The sequence below is a fragment of the Melanotaenia boesemani genome, chromosome 2 (assembly GCF_017639745.1).
Source record: "Melanotaenia boesemani isolate fMelBoe1 chromosome 2, fMelBoe1.pri, whole genome shotgun sequence".
In the NCBI taxonomy this organism is placed as follows: domain Eukaryota; kingdom Metazoa; phylum Chordata; class Actinopteri; order Atheriniformes; family Melanotaeniidae; genus Melanotaenia; species Melanotaenia boesemani.
Window position 1 is genome coordinate 3,627,283 of NC_055683.1, and position 13,141 is coordinate 3,640,423.

The window sequence follows — 13,141 nt, forward strand, 5'->3', positions numbered from 1 at the left end:
AATCTAACTGGATGCATATTATTTGGTGTACACCTATGTTATGCTGTTGGGACGGCAAACCCAAACATGATGTACAGATAAGAGCGAAGGACACAGCAGAGAGACGATCAACTCCCAGCTCTCCCCCCTCACCAGACCCTCTTCTCTACATCACCCAAGGTCTTCAAAGGATGTCTCTAGCCCGGTCTGGACCCCAGAGACCACCATCTACAGCTGCTGTATTTAATGTTAGATCTCTGTCCAACAAGTCACTGTTAGTTAATGACTTCATCATTTCTCATAGTTTAGATTTTCTTTTTCTGACAGAAACATGGTTAACAGAAGACACAAGTGCTACAGTTCTTAATGAAACAGTTTTATTTTAAAAGGCATTCCTAAAATCCTATTTCTAATCATCTACAGACGTCCAGGACACTGTGTAAATTTTATTGATGAATTTTCTGAATTATTGTCGGTTATCTCTACTGATTTTAACCATTTCATCTTAACTGGGGATTTTAACATCCACATAGATAACATGACGGATGGTAATGTCAAGGAATTTTCTTCCATATTGGATGTTTGGTTTGTGGCAACATGTAAAAGAACTGACCCACATTCGAGGTCACATTCTGGACCTGGTTATTTCAGGGTGTTGATATTTCTTCTGTTGCGGTCTCTGACTTGGCCTTCTCTGACCATTTTTGTATTTTGTTTGATTTACTGATCACTCAGAATGTCCAACCAACCTGCTCCTTGGTCAGGAAGAGGTACATTAATGAAAGAACAAGTGTTAAGTTTGTGGAGGCCATAGCCATGTTACCAACAACCAGTGCAGAGTCAGTTGATGGACTCCTGGATCATTTCATTCTGAAAGTCTTGAATATAATGGATGCTGTTGCACCGATAAGAATCAAGAGCAACTTGAGCAAACAGAAAACACCATGGAGAAACACCACTGTGGTTACCAGCCTAAAAAGAGAAAGCAGAAAAACTGAGCGGAAATGGTGGAAAAATAAACTTCAAAATCACTATGAGCTTTACAAACAAAGCCTGCGTAACTATAACAATGAGCTGTGCAAGGCCAGAGAGCTGCATTTATCTGAAATGATTAACAAGAACGTCAACAATTCTCACACTCTGTTTGTTATGATTGAAAAACTTACTAATCCTCCTATACAGATAAGCCCAGAGCTCCTTTCCACTGAGAAATGCAACCAATTTGCCAACTTTTTTAGTAAAAAAATTAAAACAATTTGGCAAAATATTAATTCCACACAGTCAAACAAGAAAAATAGTCTGTGTCTAAAACCCGGAAATAATTCTGATGTTATGTCACGATTTAATATGGTCGATTTAAAAACCCTAAAAGAAATCATTTGGCATTTGAAATCAACAACATGCACTCTGGACATGATACCATCCGACTTTTAAAAACAGTTTTTACCTCAGTAGAAAGTGATCTCCTACTGATAGTTAACAGCTCACTGGCATCAGGCATTTTTCCCAAGTCACTAAAGATAGCTGCTATTAAGCCTCCTAAAGAAAAGGACTCTAAACGCCTCTATAATGAACAACTATAGACCTGTCTCTAACCTCTCTTTTATTTCCAAGATTATTGAGAAAGTTGTATTTCACCAGCTTAATGACTTTTTAAATGAATGAAGTCGAAATCTTGATGAAAAAAAAGTGTTAAATGACATTAGGTTAAATTCTGATTCTGGTCTAGTATCAGTCCTGGTTCTGTTGGATCTCAGTGCTCCATTTGATACTGTAGATCACAGAATCCTGTTGCACAGGCTGGAAAACTGGGTTGGACTTTCTGGAGCTGTCCTTAACTGGTTCAGGTCCTATTTAGAAGGCTGGAGTTATTTTGTTACGATCGGCAACTATGAATCCGAGCGAGTGGCCATGACTTGTGGAGTCCCCCAGGGGTCAGTTCTTGGACCTCTTCTGTTTAACTTGTATATGCTCCCTTTGGGTCAAATATTACAGAACTATAGCATTAATTATCAAATTTATGCAGATGATACACAATTTTATGTGTCTCTGTAACCAGACAAGTGCAGCCCAACAGACTTACTGTGTCAGTGTCTGGAGCAAAAAAACACCTCTACAATTAAATGAAGACAAAACTGAGATTATTGTGTTTGGTAGCAAAGAGAAGAGGGTCAGCATTGGCAAACACCTGGAGACTCGGGCTCTTAAAATCACCAACCAAGTTGGTAACCTTGGAGTGTCGATGGACTCAGACCTGACTTTCAGCAGCCACAACCATGCTTCACTAAGAAGCTTTTTACCAGCTCAGAAACATCAACAGAATTAAAAGTTTAGTCTCCCAGAAAGACCAAGAGAAACTCATCCATGCATTCATCTCCAGTAGGCTGGAATACTGTAATGGTCTTTTAACAGGACTTCCTAAAAAGAGCATTAAACATCTGCAGATCATCCAAAATTATGCTGCTGGAGTTTTAACCAGGACTAAGAGATCTGAACACATCACACCAGTTTTAAAATCTTAACACTAGTTTCCAGTCAGTCACAGACTAGATTTTAAACCCCTGCTGATGGTTTACATCCCAGAACGGTTTAGGCCCAGAATACATCTGTGATATGTTCAGAGAATATAAACCTAGCAGAGCTCTTAGATCCAAAGACTCTGGTCAACTAGTCCAGACCAGAGTCCAGACCAGAGTCCAGACTAAACATGGAGAAGCAGCATTTAGCTGTTATGCTGCAAACAAGTGGAACAAACTGCCAGTGGAGATTAAATTTTCACCAAATGTAGACATTTTTAAATCCAGGTTAAAAACGTTTCTTTTCTCATGCACCTATGCATGAAATCTGCACAGTAACTTTTTAATTTATCTTGCTTTTAATCATTTTGATGTAATTTACAATTTTATTGGGATTCTTGCTATGTGTTGCTGCCTTTTACTATTTCTTCATATCTGTAACTATGTTATGTAATTTAAAATGAACCAACCACAGATGTAAAATCTGTTGTACATTAGTTTGGATTACTCTGCTAACAAACCGGTTAGCATAAATAAATAACTCAATGGGCTCATCAAATATATCTCACCTTATTGTAGGATAAGAGCAGATAGAAAATACACACAACCACTAGCAGCCTTAGTGCATTAATATTTAACAACTGTTTCTTTCTTTGGGTTTAAAGAAGATTTTTTTATTGTCCTGTATGTCCTTCCTGAATTGAGACGCTCCAACAGACAGGGACCTGGACGGGTCTGTGACAGCACTGTTGTGCACAGATAGAGCCTTGGTGATGTTGAAGCACTTGCCCTTGCAGTCAGGGCTGAAAAAGTGCCCTTTTTATCAGAATTATTATTTTTTTATATACTGTATGTGGCCCACTATGTTGAGGCGATCACACACCCCTTACACACACATGCGCATATGCCTGTTTCTTTCCCATCGTTTTTTTTAGCAACGTGATCACGCAAAGCAGGAACCAACAAGGCACATTGTAAGCATTGTGCATTGCAGCAGCTGGACCGTCCGAGAAGTTACTTCCCACCGCTCCACCTGCCACTACTCAGGTAACGCTGAACTATTTCGAGGGCACCTTTTGCTACTAAACTAAGCCTGATACCAAACTATTCGTCCCTGTTGTAAAGTAGCCTGTCTGTCTCATTACAGCCTGAACAGTTGAGTCTGAATTAGCCGACTGCCACAAGCGGCAACTTCCGGCGGTGAAATGTGAAGCTTATGCGAAAGTGCAAAAAATAGCAGTTCAGCCCTCATCCACTAGGGGCTGGCTCCAAAACAGAGCAAATCCCCATAGACTTCCATGTTAAAAAGACCAAGTTCACACCAAAAAAAAAAACAAAAAAAAAATAACATGTTTAAAGCCTGGTACAAAAATCCATTTTAGGAATAATAGGTCAAGTTTATCTTCATGAAAACTGCAAGGGGGTAAATTTTTTTCTAACTTATCTGTTTTGATGTTATTTAATCTTGAAATTCGACATGATTAGGGGCATGCCCTTTTGACTGACATGTATCCAATATCTGTGGCAAGAAGGGAGAGTGCAGCACAAACGTGGTTTTTAGCCGGCTAACAGTGCACTTTAGTTTTAGCCTGCCTACCTTCATCAGCCGGTTAGCTCACTTTCAATCCAAGTTGGCTCAGTTAGCTCTTAGCTACAGGCAGCTCGGAATTTGATAGACGTCAATCATCCACCCCTACGCTCACAGCCCCCCTCTCAGCTCTGCCACTTTGCCCATTTTTGGATTTTCCAGGAGCGACGACAAGTGTGACACTGCTAAGATGGCGATGGTAACAACCGCCCAATGAGCTTCACATTTGCTCTTCAGAAACCTACGGGTGACGTCACAGAGGCTCCGGCCATCTTTTAAACACAAAGACTGCCCTCTTAATGAGCTTGGAACTAGCCATAATCAGTGGTACCTTGCCAAATGTTAGGCTAAGTGGTCACTACAAACACGAGTATGATTGGCTTTTTCTTCCGTGTAGTTTTCATGACGTATTCATAAACCACATCGCACAGCGTTCATGTTAACAGTTTAAGGCCTTTTTAATAATTAATAATAAATAATAATTCCTTACATTTCTATAGTGCTTTTCTAGACACTTTACAATGATTGGGGGACCTCAGGTTTTTAAAAATGAATGTAAAAATGTCCACAATGTGGTTTGGCAGCCAAATCTGGTACAAGCTATATTAGCCCAGTACATTGTTTTGTAGCACCACAAAAGTAAGTTGTTTCCATGTTAGGTCTTACAGAATTCCCAGTTGTCTTGTATTTAGCATTGTAGGCTAATAGTGAAATATTGACCATCATAAATAAACAGTTAGAATTTGTCTGCAGAACACAGCTAGTGGTGAGGCATTGAAGTCAGACTATGGTGGTTGCAGACTGGTGTTAGTCTTAGTGGTGTAATGCATTGACTCTTGTTACTAAGCAGTATTATTCAAAGATGCATCACTCTGTTCTCTTTACTGTCCCACAGTAGACCATCTACCAGCATGGAGGATGAGGAAGATAGGGAGAGCAGTGTCAGTGTTTTTTTTTTTGTTGTTGATTTTTGTTTTTCACACTGTAATCAAACATAGGTGGCGGTTCCACGCGCCCCTGCCCTTCAAAACGTCTGTGCACGCCACTGTGTGACAGCCTGAAACTGGAACGTCTGTTAAAATAACACTGATTTCCAGTTTTGTTGGAAAAGTAACCATCCCCTACATGACAGGTGTGGAAAAGAAAGATGTTGATCAGAAGGCACTCAGTGGGGTCCTCATTCTGGTTTTATATTTACATTTCATCTCTGATAGCTAGTTTATAAACTTCTGTTTATAGAAAACAAAGTCATTACAAGTCACTTTTATAAACACAGTCCAATTCATTATAGTCCAGTTTCAATCTATTATGTGATCCACATTAATCCAGTTTATAATAGCTGTGTTCATATAAACCAGTTCAAAATTACCAAGCTTTTTATTTTTTCTACCTTCTCCTGTCCAGCAGAATGATGATCTTGCTGAAATAATGAAGAGAAGCAAAAAGGAAAGTAGAAAATAGGAGACAAAGATCCAATAGATAGAAGCAACAAGCTTAGATCCAACCTAACACCAGACAACCAGCTGCTACATTAAAGTTATGAACAGAATCAGTACAAAGGGCAGCCTTGGCGGAGTCCAACCCTCACTGGAAACAAATCTGATTTACTGCCAGCAATGCTCTGACACCGGTGGTACAGGTTCAGCATTCCATACCCCCGGAGTACCCCTGACAGGAGTCCCCGGGAGACACGGTAGAACACCTTCTCCAAGGTAGTTGACCTTAGATAGAACCATCATTTTAACTGTGGCAACCCTCCCCATGAGTGATATGGGTAAGCACCTCCACCGTGAGAGATCATCCTCTATAGTTTTAAGTAGATGGACATAATTTAGCTTTGTTAGTTCTGATAACCTGGGGGAAATGTTTATGCCCCCCTATGCCTAATGTTTCCAGACTGTATTGTAGCATTAGGTATGTTTTGTATGTCACAGTTAATGGGCATAATAATAGTCTTAGACCAGTTAATAGAGTAGTCAGATTTTGATGAGAATGTGTTAATAAGTGTGATTGTCTGGGGGAAAGATGTCGGTGAGTTCTGGAGGAAAAGTAATACGTCATCAGCATAAAGACTTATCTTGTGTTCTATATTTTTGGCATGGATTCCTTTAATTTCTTCATTTTCTCTTATGGCAGCAGCTAGGGGTTCAATAAAAGTAGCAGAAAGTGAAGGAAAAAGCGGGCAGCCCTGTCTGGTGCCTCTCCGTAAACAGAGGCTTGGAGAAGTTTGATCATTGGTCTTCACACATGCATTTGGGTTGTTATATAATATTTATATCCAGTCTATAAAAGATGACCCAAACACAAATTTGTTTAATGTTGTAAATAAAAATTTCCAGTTAAATCAAATGCTTTTTCTCCATCTAAAGAAATGACTGTGGATTCCAGATTATGTAGAGTAGAATAATCTAAGATGTTAATTAATGTGCATGTTAGTAGAGGAATGTCTACCTTTAATAAAGCCTGTTTGGTCAGGATGTATTATTAGAGGGGTTATTTTTTTCAATCCTTTTGGCAAGTGTTTTGCTGATTATTTTAAGATCTATGTGTATTAATGAAATTGGACGGTAACTGGACGGAAGTGTAGGGTCTTTTCCTGGGTTTAATAGTAGAGAAATATTAGCATCTGCTGTGTTTAATTGTGATTTATATAAAGTTTTATAGAATTCTGTAGACGTGTTATTTATCTTGTCAGGGTTGTGGCTGATGTTTCCTTCTGGATCTTTGACAGAGGAGATGGTTGTTTTCTCCTTGTTGGTTTTTGACTGATTTGCAAGGAACCTTCCAGATTTATTTCCATGTTCAAAGTTCTTCAAGCAAAGTCTTTGCACCAAGAATTGTGTTTTTTTTTTTTATCTATTATTTAATTAAGTTCAAGTTGAGCTTTCCTTATATGGTTCAGTATGTGTCCTTCTGTGGAGACATGGTAAGCATTCTCTAGGGATTTAATTCTGAGTTCTCACTCTGAAATTCTCAAAGTTTCCTTATTTTTCTTACGGGAAGAGAAGAAAATTAGTGTCCCTCTCAATAATTACCTAGCTAAGGAAACCAACAGACTGGATCAAAACCAGGAACAGTTATGCTCTGCCAGTGAAAGATGCCTAGTGCTCCCACCACAACGTGGTGTCCCAGTGGTGGAATGAATGAATGCATGAATGTACAACAAATCAGGCTTTACATCTTTATATGGGAATGCCTTTTCAATTAAAGGGTTATAAAAAAAGTATAATATCTATGGTGTTAAACCAATGTTCAATATTTAATCCAGTTTTAACACAACAACCGATCACTGGTGCTCATCTACTGAGAATTCTTGCTACAACCAGTGTGTTAAATGTGAAGTGTGGGAACCATGCAGGCTGGTCTGTCTTCCTCTGACTGCTAATGTATCTATGCTAGCTAGCTAGCCGTCAACTTCCGTAAGAGCCAGAGTGGTAGTCACCTGAGCTCAAAGTAATTCTCAAAACTTTTTGTTTGCATGTGTTTATCTACTCCCAAAACACACAACGGATGAGTCATTACTAGGTTTTTTTTTCCAGAAGTAACTTACCCAGCTCATTTTCGCCATAGCTGACAAGAGGTCCAGCATGGTCAGAGAGTTGGTCACTTCAGACCACAAGTTGGTTTTTGCACAAATATCTCACAAGGAATGAGCTAAAATCAGGCCACAGTTTAATCACGCTGTGACGCGTGAGAGCACATTTTTGACCTGCAGCAGCAGATTCAGGAAGTTGTAATCACTAAGTAGAGGTTGTAACGCAAAACTAACACTTCCAGAAAAAAATATAATAATTACAAGTAAACTATGGAAGATTATTTGTCAGGTGGGCTATTTTGCTCTGTAACTTCAAATTCAGTTCACGAGTGTGTGAGTTTTCTTTACAGCAGAAAATTTTGAAAATCTTGTTTCGCAAGTTATCACACTGTATTCTACAAGTTTTCACATCAAATCTACAAGTTTGTTCATTTTAGCACATTAGATTAGATTTAGATTACCTTCATAGTCCACCTGGGGGGTATTCCACGAAGCTGGATTAAGGGAAAGCCGGGCTTATCTTGATAAATCTGGCTCATTTTAGCCAGAGTTTCATTCCATCAACGTGGCTCATCTGAATGCCCGCTAACTAACCATGGTAACTTATGCACCAGAACTAGCCTGCTCGGGGGCAGGCTAACGTTCAAGCTTAGCTTAGCTGTGTCTCAAAGGTCTGATACACACTCCCAAAAGAAAGTTCCACCTAGAATTCTGCGCTCCCACCATTCATTCTAGTATAAAAGTAAAAAATAAATAAATAAATAAATAAAAAACACTTATCACTACTTTGTCTTAAATAATCAATAAATCTGTCAGTGCCAATGTAACTAAAGATGAACGTCCGCCCTCCAGTTTCTCTGGTTGGTTAACAGTAAAACTGGGATCAGCTGAGCCTCGTCCATACAGGCAGAGGGTATTTAAAGAGAGAGGGAGAGAAAGCTAATCCAAAGAGATGGATGGAGAAAGATATAGATAGATAGAGACAGGGTTCCTTTTTGGTAACCACCTGCTACCTTTTATTAATGTCCCTGCAGAGGGCGCACACTTAATTCAAAGCTCATTCAGGCCACCAGTTCCACGAGTTTTCAGGGGGAGGACCCCACCAGTAGCAGTGGTCTCTGATGTTGTCTTGGTATCTACAGTGGAACATATTTACAGCTCAACACATTCAGAACAAACACATTTCTTCAAAGTCTTCCTCCCACTCTGAAATATGTTCTGGTAAGTTATTTCCACCCGCTGCAGGTACGCTTTTAGGTCGCACACACACATGCACGCGCACACACACAATAATATATTCACAAAATATGATGATGTAAATTTATTACTGGGTTATTAATAAACTGAGCAGGGCCAGTACATACAGAGACAATTCAAATGCTTTATGTAAACAGATTTATAACAAGAGGAGACCAGAAATAAACCAGGACGGTGAAATCAACAACTGACAGCAGTGATGTGCGGTCAGGAGAGACGTCTTGATAAAAAAGAAAAAAAAAAAAAAAAAAAACTAAAATAAATATTAATATTTTCCACTGATCTGTTAAAATGCATTTTCAGCAGGAATCTACACAAAAATTGCAGAATTTGAGGATTTCCCGAAATCCAGGGCAGAAATCCTGGGTGAGGCAGTGGCGAGCTGGGCCTCCTCTAACTGTTGATCCAATACAAACTGGGTTGCATGACACATTTCTGTTCCTCAGCATATCGCTAATATGACCTTTATAGAAATATTTGTAATACACCATGACTCTCCACAGTCTGTGTAATGTCTTTAATGTGTGTGTGAGAGAATTATTCCTGCTGATCTACAATAAAGTGCAGAGAAAAGTCAGCAGGTGAGGCAGGCAGTACTCTACCTCACCTCAAGGGGGCGTAGTTGCATGCTGTTGGATGAATAGTGAAATAAGAAGCTATTTTCAGTTCTTACAATGTAAATCTCACTCCAGAGGAGTCGGTGCCTCATCAGCCATGAACCCACCGCACGTCACTGATGTCCATCAGCATTCTTTGTTCAGCTGCTGAGAAAATGAAGCTCTCGGTTTGCTCTCTTTTCCTGCAGCTCCTCTTTTCCACCATCCACTCGTCAGGGCTTCCTACATTCCTCAGGACCTCCCACATAGCCAGGCTAAGTAAGCCTCTCTTGAATTGAAATGTGTTAGTGGAACGGCTTGAAACTTGATTCAGAGATGGACTCCCAGCAGTCTGACTACCACTTAATGATGACGCCCCCTCCTGGTGGGTTTCTGCTTGTGTTGTTCTTCCTCTCAGATGTAAGTCGCTTTGGAGAAAAGTGTCAGCTAAATGACTGTAGAATAGAATAGAATAGAATAGAATAGAATAGAATACTAGAAAATGAAAACCTTTATCAGAACCAGAGTGAGAGAGAGATAGAGAAGAGGAGAGAAAAGAGAGAGAGAGAGAGAACCTTCGATGTGTCTGAATCTGTAAATTCAGATTTTATTCCCAAATGTTTCTCTGAGTCTTAGACAGGAAGTCAGCTTTTATATGGAGGCGGAGAAGAGTCAGGTTGACTTCTGCTGGAGAGAGAGAGAGAGAGAGAAAGAGAGAGAGAGTGAGAGAGAGAGAGAGAGAGAGAGAAAAGCAAAGTTGTGCAGCTGATTGGTTATGGTGGTGACAGTGATGGAATGGGCTTCCTGTGATTGGTTAATTAAAATGTGATGTCACTCATTGTGGGCTGGTTCACAGAGCGAGAGAGAGACAGAGAGAGAGCAAGCAAGAGAGAGAGAGAGAGAGAGAGGGCGAGAGAGAGAGCGAGCAAGAGAGAGAGAGAGAGGGGGTTGGGATAAAATGATAGAGAGACCACTAAAAACAATGACGTGTGTGAAAGTGAGAGATTGTTTTGAAATTAAACAGTTTTCTGATTTAAACTGTTTTCAAAGGAAAAAGTGAAAAATTAATCAGAGATTTGACATTAAAATAGAAAAAGACTGTTTAAATATCTTAATTCCACATTTCTTACAAAACACTTCTGGCCTTTTTTTGGTTTTATTTATTTATTGATTGATTTATTTATCTAATTAATCTTATTTATCTTTTTATTACTGTTTTATTTACAATTATTTGTGTATTAATTATTTAATTTAAATAACTTACTGAAATACATTTTTTCTATATTTTATTGTATTTTTTGTATATATATATATATATATATATATATATGAATAATTTTCATGTCTCAGCAGCAGTCATGAGCTCACAGAGAAGTGACATTAAGCTAAATGTTGGACCAGCAAACCCTCACCTTTCTTTTGACATGGAAAGAAATTATTTATATTTTTCCATGCGTTTCCAGCTGGAGTCCTGGCTGTAAAAATGAATTAGCACCATGTAAAACACTGCGCCTCTGACACCATAAGGAGGCTGCAGCCTTCCACAAACCTCCAGAGACTTCACAAAAACCTGAATATCTCCAGAGACCAGCAGATGTCTCCACTGAAAGAGTTTCTGAAGTGTATTTATTCACTCAATTAACACAAGATGTTGTTTTATAGTTAAAAATGTACAAAAACCCACTAAATTCTGCAAATGACTCCAGAAAACCCTGCAAACCTCTGCAGCAAAGTGTACCAGTCTGTTAAGAAAGCTCCAGAAACCTGAAAATATCCACAGAGAAAGCTCCTGACTTCCAGAAGCTTCTCTTTGTCCACATCGTGACCCAAACCCTTCATATCAATCCAGCCCAGTCAGGGAGCCCAGAACCTGTTCCTCCTCCATGAACCTCCATCATTCAGTGAGAAGAGAAACCCGACACATGGCCTGCTCTGCTCCGCTCCGGCCCAATTCAATCCAAACTAAACAAACATAAGCCGGGTCCAGGCTGGAGCAAGCTGGCGGCCTTCTGGTGCCAACATCTGGATAAAGTTCCACAAGATAAATTACTAAATATTAAAGAAACGCTTCCAATGAAAGCCAGAGATTTCCCATGTGGACTTCCCCCTGCACCGTAAATGGATTTCAGTGGATTTTACTGGTCATTAGTGGAGAAAGGTCCAATTAGGGTCCAGAGATGTGATGTGTATCTCAGTCTGGCTTTAAAATGCACAAACGACATGTAATAAACAGTCATAGCTGAGGCTGGTAGGGTCTCGGGTTATAAATGATGCCGCCGGTCCTGGAAAAACAAACCGGCTCCATGCAGGATGTCAGAGCTCTGATTGGAGAAACACAAAACCAGCCAAGAGAAAAACATGCAGCAGCAATTAGCAGCAGAGAAGTCATTTATATGGCCGTGTGAAGGTAAACATGCAGAGACAGGTCGCTGATGAATCAGAGCAGGCCTCCGCTCGCCACATACGTCTCCTCTTTTTAAAGAAAAATACAAAAAAATCACCAGATTTCATTTGATTTCACCTCTTTGGTTATTTATGTACATCTGAAGTGGTGACAGGAAGAAGTGCACGCAGTTTTTTCTTGTTTTTTCTTCTGTAAACATGTTTTTGTTGCTCTGGGTAATTTAACTCACATCTTTAAGACTCAGTAACCTGCTTCATATTTCGGTTGTTCTGGGATGATTTATCTAATTCTGCTGATGAAATGCAGCTTGTTGTTTGTGACTGTGATTTCTGCAGTTCCTCCCTCCAACCACAAGATGCTGCAGAAAGCCAGGGAGCAGCAGGATGAAGTTCATCTGACACGCAGCAGGACTTCCTTCATTGTTAGATGTGTTTAGCTTGGTCCTGGTTTAACCAGCATTAAGGCATATTGTCTGTATGTGCTGGTGGACGGCGTGCTCTGAAGCAAACTGCTCCCGTTAACGTGGCCCAATGACTGAAAAGGTCTCATTCACAGTAACCGACCAACCCGAGGACACACAGGAACACACGCTCTTATTTTCAGAGAGAAGAGGAGGCGTTTCCACGGGCAACCATAAAACCTGCCAGTTAAAACTAGCATGAGATGTCAACACGTAAGTTTCAGATTTACCAGGATGGATCTGCAGGAAGCTCTGAGTTAAGAGATTGTAATGTATTCTAATGAGTAATAGTAGCTTATAAAAGCTTACAGGTGAGTTCATGCTGCTCAAAATCAAACATTTGTCTGATAAAGAGAAGAAACTGTATATTTATTCAGTTTGACTTACAATAAGTGATTAAAACATCATTTATAACTGGAATGTTAATAGTTTTATTAAATTAAGATGATATGCATTTTTGTTTATTAAGGAAATGAATTCAGATTCTATAAAAACATTATTTTAAAGTATGGACCACAATGACATAAACATGTTTTATATTATTTATAGACAGGAGACAAAAAGAAGACAGACTAATGACAGAAGACCAAGACAGGTTTATTTATTCGGCAGATTTCATTGATAAAATCAGTTTATGAGCTTTACATCACAGAAAGAAAAAAGAAATACAGAAAGGCTATTAAAATCCTATGAAGACACGTCAGAAGCAGTCAGGCAACGAGGACACAGGAAGTAAAACTGGGATTTTATTCACCCAAAAATTCCAAATTGAGAAAAAAAAAGGAATAGACCAGCCGGCCTATGAA